Here is a 13,364-nt window from a genome sequence, read left to right on the forward strand (position 1 = left end):
TGGAAAGACTTGTCCTCCTCGGATGGCTTTGCTCCCCTTCAATGGGTAACGTGGTACCAAGAGCTGGACTGGCTACATGGCCACAACTGAAATGGAGAATGGGAAAGCTGGAACTCACACTGCTGTACAACTCTCTTGGCTTGTAGCAAAGCTTCATCACAAAAATACAGTTCCAAATACAACCAGCAGCCAATATTTCATCTACGCAAGTAGCGAGCATGCTGAGGCCGGTCAGCAGACGGCAGAGCTGCTCGCACTGGACCGGTGGGGGCATGGTCGTGTTTCCAGCTGTATGTTTAACAAGCCTTGTTCTTTATGCTGAGCATTAGCAATGATATCCTGCATTAGAGATTAGGGTAATACTGTACATTATTTCCAGCAAGGGATTAATTAAAATTCAACATTTCTGAGAGAAAACTGGTATAAAGGAAGCCATTCATTTCAGCAAGATCCAAATTAACAAGTTTCTCATTTGTTTCTAAACTTGCTCCATGGTGGAGTGAAATGTAAGCTGGGAACTGCCTCTTGCAAATGCTTTAAAATGCCTAATAATAATACAGATTAGCTACCTCCAAAGGTGCTATGTGCCAAACACTACTCCTTCCTCTCCAGGTCCTGCTGTAGGCTGTCATCTCCACACTCACAGATCCCTGCCATTACCAAAACAGCCTGTGCTCTGCCCTAAGAGTAGGTCCCAAATGTGACAGCAATGTCCCACTCAGCAGCCTGCCCAAATGACTTCTGTAGTGCTTTGTTCCTGATGTTCCTTGGACTGGAGGGAAGCAGCGCGAAGCCCATGGCATCAGGCCGGGAGCAAAAGAAAGCCCTGTTTGAGGCTTAGCAGGGTGAGGGGAGACAAGGTGGGACAGGACCATGTGTTTTGCTCCAACTGGCTGTAAACAGGGGGTGTGGAGGAGACCCAATAGAGATGGGGATGGGGCAGCAGAGCCAATGTGCCCTGGAGATGTGAAGTGGGAGGCCACCAGCCAATGTCTTCAGGGAGATTTTTTCCAGGAAAATGGGATGGCTGTCATGAGAAAGTCCCAAAGCTGAGCAAAACACCGGCTTCATTAGGACTCTTCACCAGCAAAATTGCTTACTGATTTACTGTTGCCTTCCGTTGTCCATAGTGTTCATAGTCATATGCATATGGCTACAGAGAGACCTGGGGATCTCCGTGCCATTCACCACGACATGGCATTTTCCATGGTTTCTTGGCTTTTTCCAGGGCAGCTCAAACAGCTGGGGCTGCCCATAACCACTCACTTAGCTTTCTCAAAATCTGCTGTTTCTTGTTTGGGCTTGTTTAAACTCACTTTCTTCCTGTTCGCCTTTATTCTGCTTTTCGTCATCAAAGTCCTGATTGGGCCAATGAGGGCTTTTGAGACCTGGAGGGTTTCCACGGGTCTGGCTTGTATTAGAGGGGGGCAATTTTCCAACCGCCGGCTGAGTTTCAACATTCCCACTCTCCTTGCCTTGCTGAGGAAAACAGGGGCACACATGCAGCCTCCTGCAAAGACTTACTCCGTTTCCAGCAGGATGAAACCATGGTGGGGAAATTTTGACCAGAGCAACAGAGCGGGCTGGACTGGAGAGCTGTTGCTGGCATGCTTGGAGTTGAGATTTTCAGCCCGATGATCATTTCTGCAGCTCATCCTCCATAATGGGATGGAGTGCGTCAATCCCCGCACGCTGCTTCCCCAGCCAGAAATGGCACTGCAACTGCAAGAATGGTGCTGTTGTGGGTCCTTCTGGTCTGGGGTGGCTCACACAGCCCCCAGAGAGCCCAGCCCCGGGACAGGAGGGCCAGTCAGTGGGATGCAGAGAGCACCCAGTGCAGATGGGGAGCTCTGTGCTTGCAGCCTTGCAACCATCCCTCCTTGCAGTCACAATCCTGTATTCGCAATCTTGCAACCATTCCTCCTTGCAGTCACAGCCCTGTGCTTGCAACCTCATAACCATCCCTCCTTGCAACCACAGGCCCCTGCTTGCCTCCTTGCACAGTAGGGCTCTTTCAGAGCCCTGCCTCACCAAGCTGATTTAAGGCCTGGAGGTTTTTTTACTTTGGGATGACTATTTCTGGGACACATTAAAATGAATTAGCACAGTTTTTGACAGACTTTTATAAACTGTAGGTGCAAGGCATGTCCATAGGACTAAACATCATTGTAGTCTTCACAAAAAATGCACCTTTGTGTACACAGAAACAGTAGCATAGGTTGAAGTAAGTGACCATTCCCAAACCAGTACCAGTGCCACAATAACAAAGCAATAAACATCATAAATCTGGTTTTTGCCCTTTACAGTTTCAGTGCAGCTCAAACTAATCAAAGAAGTAAAACGATGTGAAAACCAGTCAAATTCACAAAAAAAGAATTGCATAGATGTAAGCACGCTGTATATCCTACTATAAATAACAGCCCTGGTGTCTTTCATCATTTGGAGGAGAGTTTGCTGCTGGTCTTTCCCATGGATCAGGATCTGGCCCACCCCCACCTTTGCATTTGCAAAAACAAAACCCATTGGGCAACGATCTCCAGCACTCCCAAGTCCGTGTAATGCAGGAGAGTGAGCAACGTGGTCGTGGATGAGGGCCCACACGTGGACAGCAATGTGAAAGGCAGCACTGAGCCCTGCGAGTGCACAAATCGTAATTGAACTCTTCCCATCACTCCCTCCCCAGCTTCACTGTTACGGGCCCAGCTATGCAATATTAATTGCAATTGCCCGTGTATCTCATGTCCAGTGGATATCACCTTTTAATAGGTGCCATCGTGCAATTAAGCAGCGGCGGTGTGAGGCAGGCATTCTGCAGCGCCAGCAATTTTTGCAGAAAACCACGAGATGGCGATGCAATAGAAATTTCCATCGAGAGAAAAAGCACTCTGGCCTTACAGAGGAAGGTCCGACTCCCCCTCCCCCAGAAAGCACAAAGCATGTACAGAGGAGTGGAAGTTTTACATTATTTTCCTTCTTTTTTTGGGTCGTGCATATGCTTGTTCTGCATTTATCATGTATTTTTAAAGATCTGAAGCATAACACAGTTTGCATTTTTTTTTAATATTAGTAGCTGCCTTGAAATCTCCTGTTCGAGCAGCAGCTTGATCCTGCTGTGACCAAGCAAGTCTGCATGAAGGGGCAGTAAACTGCAGCCCTTTAGAGTTTGCTGCATAACGGTCATTTAAAAAGAAGTATCTTTCCTTTCTCTAGCAAACCGCCCCATTTCCCAAGAGATATATCCATTGATAGTCGTGCCGAAAGAAATGTTGACACAAACTGAAAAATTAATTAAGATTTTTAATTAAAATACAGGGAGGCATGGAAAATGGAGAGCTGGATGATGCAGTGTGTGTAGTTGCAATCCCTTTACCCTCTGACCTCACCCCTTCCCCCGGGATGGTGTGACTGGGATGTGTAAGGTGGGATGAATAAGTGTGACCTGAACGTACAAGCTGGATGTCAAGACAGATCTGAATATCGCTACTTTAAAAACCCCTACTTTATCACCTTATTTTTGCTTATAGTCTTTCCCCCTTACTGGAAACATATATCCATAGGCAGAGGTGCAGTCCTCTTTTATTTAATAAAGTAATATTAAATGTTGCTATGGACAGGCTTTAGCATTTGGGGTTTTACATGGCGCTACTCTGCCCCGGAGGACTCGACAGGGCCATACCTCCTCCCCTGCAACGCCAGATTGAGTGGCTTATGGTCTGCCTAGCTCTGCTGTCAGGGATGGGGTCTCAAATAGCAGCACAGGGGCTTGGAAACCTCCTTCCCACCTGTCCCGTGGTGCAGCGAGGCCCCGTGGCCATTCTTGTGACTATTCTCAGCACCAAGAAGTAATGTCAACAGTTTTATACAAGGGGAATTAAAACAACAAATATTGAGCTGTTTTCAAATGTTTACTAGACGGAAGACACATGTTCGATATCTCCATCCTCCCTCTAAAAGCCCTCAGCGAACAAATACACAGACCCTAAAGCCACCAACCAACAGTGGGGGCTTTTCTGTGACTTTTTAGCACAATCCCATTTAAAAAATTGCCTGATTCTTCTCTGGGTCTCTGCTCCCTCCAGCTCCCACAGTGCGGGGCATGGCTCCAGCCAATGCTACTGTGAAGGCGGTGGGCACACACTACCAGCCAGCCCTTCCAATTTGCCCTGTTTGCCCTCAAAAACAACTCTTACCTACCCATGGAGCAACACCCGCTTCCCACCGAGCCCTTTGGCACTACACAGGCACAGGGTGGCAGCTTTCACCTTCCCTCTCCAGGGGAGCATTATTTCTACTGCCAACCCCAAATGTGGGGACTGGTGGCTATGCAGGGCTGTTTCTCTCTGTTTTATGGGACCCGTTGAGCTGAATGAGGATAAAGCACCAAATTTTGAGCCCACAAGTCAATTAGGATTTGCACAAATGCAGCTTCAAAGTGCCCTCATGAAAATTTGCCCTGCAAATTAAAACTCCCCTTTGCAAATCTGCCCTTTAGGTTCCCGCTTGAAAAGGGGATGGGAGACAATTTGCAGAGATTCATTTTTCCTCTAGTTTACATATAACTTGCTAACCTTTTTATTTTTTTAAATGAGCTTACTATGTCCAATTTAAGTCAAAATTTAATGATCCCTGCAGTAATTCATTTAAGGATACAGCTTCAATAAACGCCATGGCATAAGTCAGGGAATAACTGTCCTTGTCCGCAGCACAATGATTAATCAACTTTATTAAAATTAGGATTGGCTGAGGAGATTTGCATAATATAAGAAGACTCAGAGCCTTCTCCAGGACTAAAATGGACCTGAGACCAAACTTTGGGGCTTTCCTCCCCACTTTCCCAGGCCCTCTGGCTCCACGTATCTTGGGAGCATCCAAGTCCAGAGTGGCTGGTTCGGCTCATGCGTGGAGGTGAATGGTATGATAGTGGTCCTAAAAAGGGTTAAAAAAGACCAATAGTCCTTAGCACAGTCAAGCAGGTTGCAATGCACTTTGGGCAGGAAGGAGATGTGGGAAGCTTCCTATATTTCTGGCAATTTAAGAGGTGTTTCTCAATGCTTTGGTGTAGGGATGCTTTCTGAATGAGGCATTAATAGGAGCAACCACCTGGAGTTATTTGATATTATTTATGTTATTTTATATTATTTTATGTTCTTTTATGTCCTCATCTCCCCCTCGAGTTGAGCAGGGCCCTGGATGCCCACTCTGCTTAGTGAGTGACCCATGCTACGCCGCAGCCGATGCTCAGAGCAACTTAGCCCCCTTGGCAGGTCAGGGAAAGCACAAGCAGCCCAAGCTGCTTGGGACAGCTCTGCACCCCTGGCTCCAGAGAGCAGCACCCCAGCATGGCCAGGGCCATGGTGCCAGCACGGCCCCCTGCCACAGGGCTGCCAAATCGAGCGGACCAAGCCCCCGCAAACCCCACATTACTGCTGCAATGACCCTATATGTAATACCGGCCAACCATGAGGGACCAATTAGATTTCTGGATCCAATTAGCAGCAGCTGTGATTTGTGTGCATCCCTCCATACATATAGCTACGCTGAACTTTCCCTCAGTTTCAAATGTCCCCGTATAGTGCAGGCAAAACGAGAGGAAGGACCATTTGTCTCGGTTTTTTTGAGAGCCTTTATTATGATGAACGAGGAACCTTTTACATCATTCACCAACTTGCAAACAAATTAGCTACCTTCATCACCTTCCCCTGATAGCGGAGCTGGCAAGCGATGGCCCGATGAGCTGTCGGGGAGCGGGTAATGGGTGCGGGGGGGGTGTACAAGTGTTTCATTGGACATGATCAACTAAGTTTGCTGGAAATAAAATATAAGTGAAGTCAGATGCTGAGAGCTTAAGTGTCCATGCATTAACCAAGATGGTTTCCATCTCATGGAGCAATTTGGGCTCCGGCCATTTAGGGCGGGACAGGAATTGTTACTCATTTTAATGGATGCTGGGCATCCAAATCCCTTCGGTGGGACTGAAAAATCTCATCCCTAATTTCTACGTGCCTCAGTCCCTCACATGCAGCCAACTCTTGCAGGGCGCTCTGGGAAGCCTGGTAAAAGCGTTACTGGTATTACCCGTAACAATCTTCAATTTCCTTGAAGAGATCAGAGTAGGAAGAAGAGAAAGAAAGGTCCAAGGCCTGTTGACAAAATGACAGGCAGATGAATAGAGCTGGCTCCTTCTTCCCCACCGGTGGTTTCAGCCCAGAAAATAGAAGATCCCATCAAATGCAGCCCACCAGAAGCCCCGTGCTCAGGACTGTGCGTGCAATGAGACTGCAGCATTGATGGCTGCAGAAGGGGACGATGCAGATTAGTGCAGGTCCAGCTGCTAACGATCCTGGTAAGGGCAGTGATGCTGCGAGCACCAGGGAGCAAGGCTGCGATAAATGACTGGGAGTTAATGGCAAGGCATTCTGCAGCATTGCCCAAGGGGTCAGCCCCTTTCCCCTCCATCCGCAGGGCTTTTAATGACAGGCCGCTGTTCTTGGCAAGAGGTGTCGATAATGGAGTGGATCACCAGCTCCAGTGCAAAGGGAGAAGACAGAGAAGACATTTTATAGGGTGCTTTAAAAAAGAAGTCGTCTTAGCTGGCAAGTATCTCTTAAAAAATAAGGCAGCGTTGGAGGAGAGACCCCTGTACACATGCATAGCCTTGACAAACTTGCACTAGAAACGAGGCACTGGATCATTTTATTGCACAGTAAACAATTAGGTACCTCTGTTGCCTGCAATGTTTGAAAAGGAGCCCTTTTACACAGCAGTCTTTCAGCAGCCAGCCAGCTCCAGCTCCTGGGGACGAACACAGGGAGGGGTTGTGCGTAAATTAGGAGAGGAGGAAAGGGGCTGAAGGTTGCATGACATCACTCCAGATCGTGTCTGAAAAAACCCAAGAGTTTCTCCCTATTTGGCTGAAAAGCAAAGGGGACAGACCTGGTGGTGACAGTTCCCCATCCCTCCTCTTACAGCTGGTTGAACCTGTGTTTCCTTGGTGGGGAGCAGGTAAAGCCAGGCAATGTTATCTGTAGAGGGGAAGGATAAACTGGATGATGTTTTCCATGGAAGTGGAAAATTCAGTGTAATTAAACTTGATCCTTGGAAGAAGATAAACATGTTTGAAAACTCAGCTCAAATGCTGAAGTTACAGTAGCTGATCCATAGAGAGGAAAAATGGTTATGTGGTTAAGGCGCTTCACTGTGATCTGAAAAATCTAGGTTTAATTCCATTAGTCACAACGTCTCTGCGTGCTCTTGGACAAATCACTTCATATCTTTCTGCCCAGCTCACTATATAAAATGAGGGCAATAGCTCCCCCTTTTCAAACAGATAGTCCTTACCATGAAGAGTTTGCAGTTGCGGCTAAGTCTACACATTATGGGTTAAAGCATCAAGTTTCAGGAGTGCGTCACCTTGATAATGATGGCAACATTTTATTCTCCTTTGTGGAAGGAGCTGAATTCCCCGCTTGAAAGTAGAATATTATATCCACAATCCAATCCTCTTCGTGGATCAGAATTTGAAACCAATTTCTGTATTGAAAAAAAATGAATTGCACTACAAAAACGGCTTAATTAGCTTTGTAGACAGCCAGTGTGAGTACAGAATACCCCGAGCGAGGGTCCTCTCCAGCCAAATACCATCCTTTAGGGAACTTGGCATTCCTTCCAGGCTGTGTGTCAAGGAGACTGAGCAACTTTACATCAACACAACATGGATTTTCCTTCTACCAAACTACTCTGCAATCTGTAATTTTTAACCTCACAAGTTTGAGATTGTACCTTAACATTTGCAGGAAGCAGATGGCTTCTGCATACTGCCAACCTGTTGTTACAAAAGCATCTTCCAAGAATTGTTTTCTACCCACAGTTGCTAACCATAATTAACCTTTCATATGATTTAATAAACAGGAAAAAATATTTGCCATCTCATATTAATAAAGAAGCTCTTCAGGACATATTTTTCCCCTTCTAGAACATAGAAGCTGCTTTAATTTTTTTGTGTGGTTATTTTATTGCCTTTCAAACTATTTAGGGATGCAGCTTACCTATGCAGATTAAAGCTGCGAAGGACAGCATAATAGTGGATGCGCAGAGCACCTTCTGGCATGGCACAAAATGACCTCTTATTTGAGAAAAAAAAGCAAGACCGAGTGAGAAGAGCGACTGCTAAGCCCGCAGCAGAGATGGAGAGCAGAGAGCAGAGCTCACTGACAGCCCCAGCGATACCAAGGAAGCCAGCTACGTTTTACATCTTTCCCACACTCATAATTTTAATGCCTCACAGAGTTTTATAGTCCTGTAGTGCTTTGACCTTTTTAATATTCGGAAACTTCAGTGACTGGTCATTTTTGGATATATATACACACCCCGCAGTAACAGACACCTCCAAAGTGCCTAGGAGAGAGCTAAGTGCAAAGTGGTCTTATTACCATGATTTCACTAATGAATGAAAATGAAGATGTTGGCTAAGACTTTCCCCCATATTAGGGGGGAAATTAAATGACAGACGTAAGTAAAAAGCTGGCATGGGGGACCAAAGTACATCTCAGTTCCTGATGGGTAGTTGCTTTGGCTTAGGACATCAAAGGCTTTCTGAAGAGCTGAAACTATAAAAGAAATATTCTCTTGGCTTAACCAATTTCCATAATGGGGATTAGGGAACACTCTCCCTGCTAGGACAGGAGAACTTCTTTTTTAATTAATGTTTCTTGTAATTGTCAAGTGGTCATCATCCATTAGTATGATAATGCATCCTTGAAATTACAAATACAATTACGATGATAACTGCTTGGCTATAAAAAATAAAATAAAATCATATACGTACAAGGACTGAGCTGCAGCCCAGGAACCGATCCCAGGAGATGACCCCAGGTTTTCTGTTTTGTCCCTGGTTTTGCTGGTACAGCAGAGTTCGCCAAATGGCGTTTCGCTCCTGTTTGCTATCAATATGCTGCCAAGATTGAAATGGATCCATCTGAATTAAGATGGATGCACATCAAATTAATGCAAACCTAAGGAGACTGACTTTGTAGCTGAAAACCAAAAATGGATAAATCATTTTTGAAAAAAAAAAAAAGGTTTTGTTTTCTGAGGCTAGGAATTAAAAAAGCAAAACCAAAGATCTCAAAGAGGCAAGTCTTGTTTTTTACTAAGGATAAAAACTCTGTCTTTATATATATAACATGCACCTGGAAACCACCAAGCAGTTGCACGGTTTTCTCTGCATCCTATTACTATCTCAGACATTGATCGATACATTTGCTTGCCTAAAATACAGCAGAAGACCACTATTCTGTTAAAGCTGCCATTTCTTTCATTATTTTCAGTAATTAATTCTTCAGTTATATCAGACTGTGGGTACACTCCTTACTTTGCTTCCTTTTGTGATAATTTTGTCCTAGTCTTGGTTTAGAGACATTTTTTTTAGTGTTCTCAGATTTTCTCTAGATTAGAACAGCTTTTTAAAAAATTATTCCCATTAAAAAAACGTTATTTTCCTCCAGATGTTGTGATCACAAAACATGCATTGTGATATCAATAAAAGTTTAAAAAATGCAAGTATGTCTTTTACTTTTGTAGATCTTGGTGAGATACAGGGTAGAAGAAATACAGAATCAGTTATCTTTTATATGACACCTTATCTTTTTGCATGATACCTTCAGGTGCCCTCGCCAACACTGAAGATTCAGAAGTTTGGTGCTGTTGTTGTCCTTGGAGGGCACTTTCCCTTTTTAAGCCCCAAGCCCAGTTTACAAGGTCTGACCAATTGAATTTAATTTTCTTTCCTTTTCTTTCCAATTCAGTTTAAGATTCAGGCTGAGGTTTAGCCTTTGACCTTCTGCATTTCCTTTTTTCTGGCCAGTGTCTCAATATTATTATTATTTTAATATAAAGGGTTTTTCTTGCTGTTGTTTCTTGTTTTGCTTTTTTGGTTTGTTTAACTCTTTTTTTTTTTTTTTTCTACAGGACGGGTTAAACAGTCGCTCCAAGCACTTTTTGGATTCATTGGATCCAGCCCAAATCCACGGGACAAACATTTTGCTGCCCCAAGAGCCCCAAGGATCTGTAATCTGCGGCTCCTTTCACTACCCTGGCAGCCATTTCAAGTCAGGACGTGTTTGATGGGTTTTTTTGGGAGAACACGTTTTTATTCAAGAGATGTTACAGCAAACTTTGAGCAAGGTCTGCGGTGGTCTGTCCGAACGCAACAAAGCCAGCTTTCTCCTCCGGTTGGGGTTTCTTTTCAACACTTACCAACTTTGTCTCACAACACCCTTGAGGAGGCAAATGAGCTTTTTGTTCCTTTATTAACCGAGGAGGGAACCAGGACATTAAAATCCCAGTTTTGCAGCGGGTGGAAAACCTGGGGGGATGCCCCACGGGGCAAAGGGGGGTTTGGGTGGCATGCCCCGGGTACCCATCAGCCCCTGCTCACCTTACCCACCCTAACCTTCTCTCACAAATTTATCCCCCCCAAAATTGGAGAGTTATTAAGCTTTGGGAGTGCTGCTTCAGCGGGAAGGCAGAGGATTTATCTGCCTTTAACATCTTTGGGGAATTAGTTTTTGTTCCTCTCCAGCCTGCGCATGGCTCTGCCATTGCTGCCGCCCCTCACCAGTTTTAAGGCATTTATTTATACACATGCCTGTGGAGGAAATGACTCTTTTTATCCCATATTGCAGACGGCAGCTAAGAGAGAGGAAGATTTATGTCACTTGCCCAGGTTTGCCCTGGAAGTCTTTGGCAGAGATTTGCACCCCAGTCTCCAACCTCATGCTATAGTGACCATCGCTCCTGTCCTCCATGGCTCCGCTTCAGCCTCTCTTCTTTCAAAGCAGGGATAAGGACCATTGCCATCTTTCACCATTTTATCATTAATCTCATGATATTTTATTAATTTATTTTTTTTAAACTTCCTCTCTTTGAAGTGGTTTGAGAGTGTGGGAAACTCCACTTTCATTAAAAGCAAAATTAAGTTATGGACAAAAGGCTGAAGCAGAAAGACCAGAAACTGTAATGCTAACAGAAACAATTCAACATTTTTAAAAAATTCTGCTGCTCTGAGGGTCATCCCGTGATTTAGATGGAGTGACTCATGATTTTCCAGCACAGATGCTGGGCAGACCTTAAAGATCACCGCCTATGTGGGAATACTAATTTTAAAAAGCATTCGGCTCCTCATCAGATGTTGAAGAGCACGGCGCGTTTTCATTTTTCCTGCACATTAGCCAAATTAAATTAAAATAAATATCAATGAAAATATTGCACAGGACATAAAATCCCATCCATTTGCGCTCTATCCATATGCTGCTTTATGAGATGCTGGGTTTCACTCCTGCTACGGCTCTCCACTGCCAGCATCGAGAGCGCAGCAAGGTGCAGAGTCCCTGATGTGCTTTAGGCATTCATCCCCCAAATACCGCACCCCAGGGCATGCCTGCATTTTTATTCTCACCACACATCTTTGCCAGGCTTATTTCTGTCTGCAGGCAGCAGCCGTGGCCAGGCTAATGCGTGCCAGCCTGGCTCCAGCCCCTGCCACCGGCTCCCGCCCCGACACGGCGGGATCAGCCGTAAGGTACATTTCTGCCAGCAAAAAGTACAGTTGCTAGAAGGTGCTTCCTTCATTAATTATCTTAGGGTGGTTTGGACAAAGCAAACGTCTACATGCCCAGGAAGTTGTTTCTTAGGGATGCTGGCATGTTCACACCAGGCCCCCTCGCTGTACATCTGCATCGGAGATGCCGCTGCTCCCGGCTTGCGTGCAACCTGCCTGCAAAGCAAAGCACGAAACACCCGCTAAAGAAATCAAAAAACAGAACTCAGGATTTAAAAATGCAACCAATTTGTGTCGTCTCAGGAGCAAGAATAGCGATTTCTGCTTTTAAAACCAGTGCAGTTTAGGGTAATGTGATTAAAGATTCAACGTTTTCCCCTCTCATTATTATTTAGCTCCCTCATTTGAATGCTCAGGTTTGAGGGAAGGGGGATTGCTTAGAAATTACACACGCAGCCAAATTTCTTCCTTCCCCTTTGACAGGGCAGTGCTGATGGTTATTGTTCTTTTCTAGCTTCATTACGCTGTCCTTGATTTTTGTTTCAAGCAGTCTAATGGCATGATGTCAAATCCTGCTAATTGGTTTAGGATTAAAATTCAGGGCCACATCACTCTCTTGATTAACCAGCAGCAAAACTGCTTTTGTCTAACGATCGTTTCAGAGGAGAAAGAAAATAAAGCATATAAAGGAAGCTTCAGGTTTTGTCAGTAAAAATACATAGCAAACTGCTTTTTTTTTTAAGGGGTAAAAAAAATTGCCACTGCTAGGCCCACTAAGTTTTGACTTGTAGCAGTTAAAAAGCAGCCCTGCAGGGAAAGATTGCTTCCTAAGGAGCAGAGACTGTGCTTTTATCCAGCATCCAGCCACTCGCTGCACCGCACCAGAGCATCCATGGCTGGACCTTCTCATATTTAATAAACCGGCAGCAAAAAAATCAATGGGAATGTCTCAGCCCCATTTCTGGCCTCCCTGACACCCAAACGGCTCCAGCCCCAGCCAAGTTTGCAGTGGGATAAATAACCCGGGACTGAGCAAAGGCTGTGGCGACCGGTGCGGCGCCTGGGAGATGCGGGGAGCTGTGGGCACTAGCCGATACCTGAGAGGGATGCAGGATGCCTGGGGCTGTGGGGAGGGGGTTTGCACCCCCAGCATCCTCCTTCGCTCACCCCACAGCCACAGAAATTAATTCTGCAGCCCAAGATGGGGCTGTGCTTGCTGGGACCAAGCTCACCTGTTGGGTGATTAACACAGAGCCAGGACAAGTAGTTTTTCCCCCATGGCAGTGAGGATCGGGGATTATTGGGAGGGGAAGGGGGATGCATCATTCAAATTAAAATGGGGACAGAAGCAATACTAAACCACTACTTTGTTACCCCTCTGCTAAAAAAAAAAAACAACAAACCCACAAGACCCCCCCATCAACTCCCAAAGATTCTCCCTGCTGCACTGTTTAATCTCTTTGGCTCCTGTTTTCCCCGACCAGCTGAGGGGTTTAATTTCCAGGGAGTTAGATGTCCAATTCAGGGTATTGTTTTGGGAGCTGTGCACACGATTTGCCACACACAGTCCTGAAAGTTACCGGCGGACCCAGTGCTCCCAGCACGCTCCCGGCCCGGCTCCGCTCCGCCGGGAGGTGAAAGGGACTTTATTGGGAAGGTTTTGATGCATTTGGCATGTCTTTGAACCTGGCTCCCCCAAAGGGAGAGAATGAATTCAGGCGGAGAAAGAAAAAGGAAATAAAAGGGCCCTTCCCATCTGCCCAGTTGCATTCAATGGGGAGCTTTTTAAAAGGTATAATAGAGGTTT

This window comes from Pygoscelis adeliae, unplaced genomic scaffold (genome assembly GCF_000699105.1).
Source record: "Pygoscelis adeliae isolate BGI_AS28 unplaced genomic scaffold, ASM69910v1 Scaffold181, whole genome shotgun sequence".
Lineage (NCBI taxonomy): Eukaryota > Metazoa > Chordata > Aves > Sphenisciformes > Spheniscidae > Pygoscelis > Pygoscelis adeliae.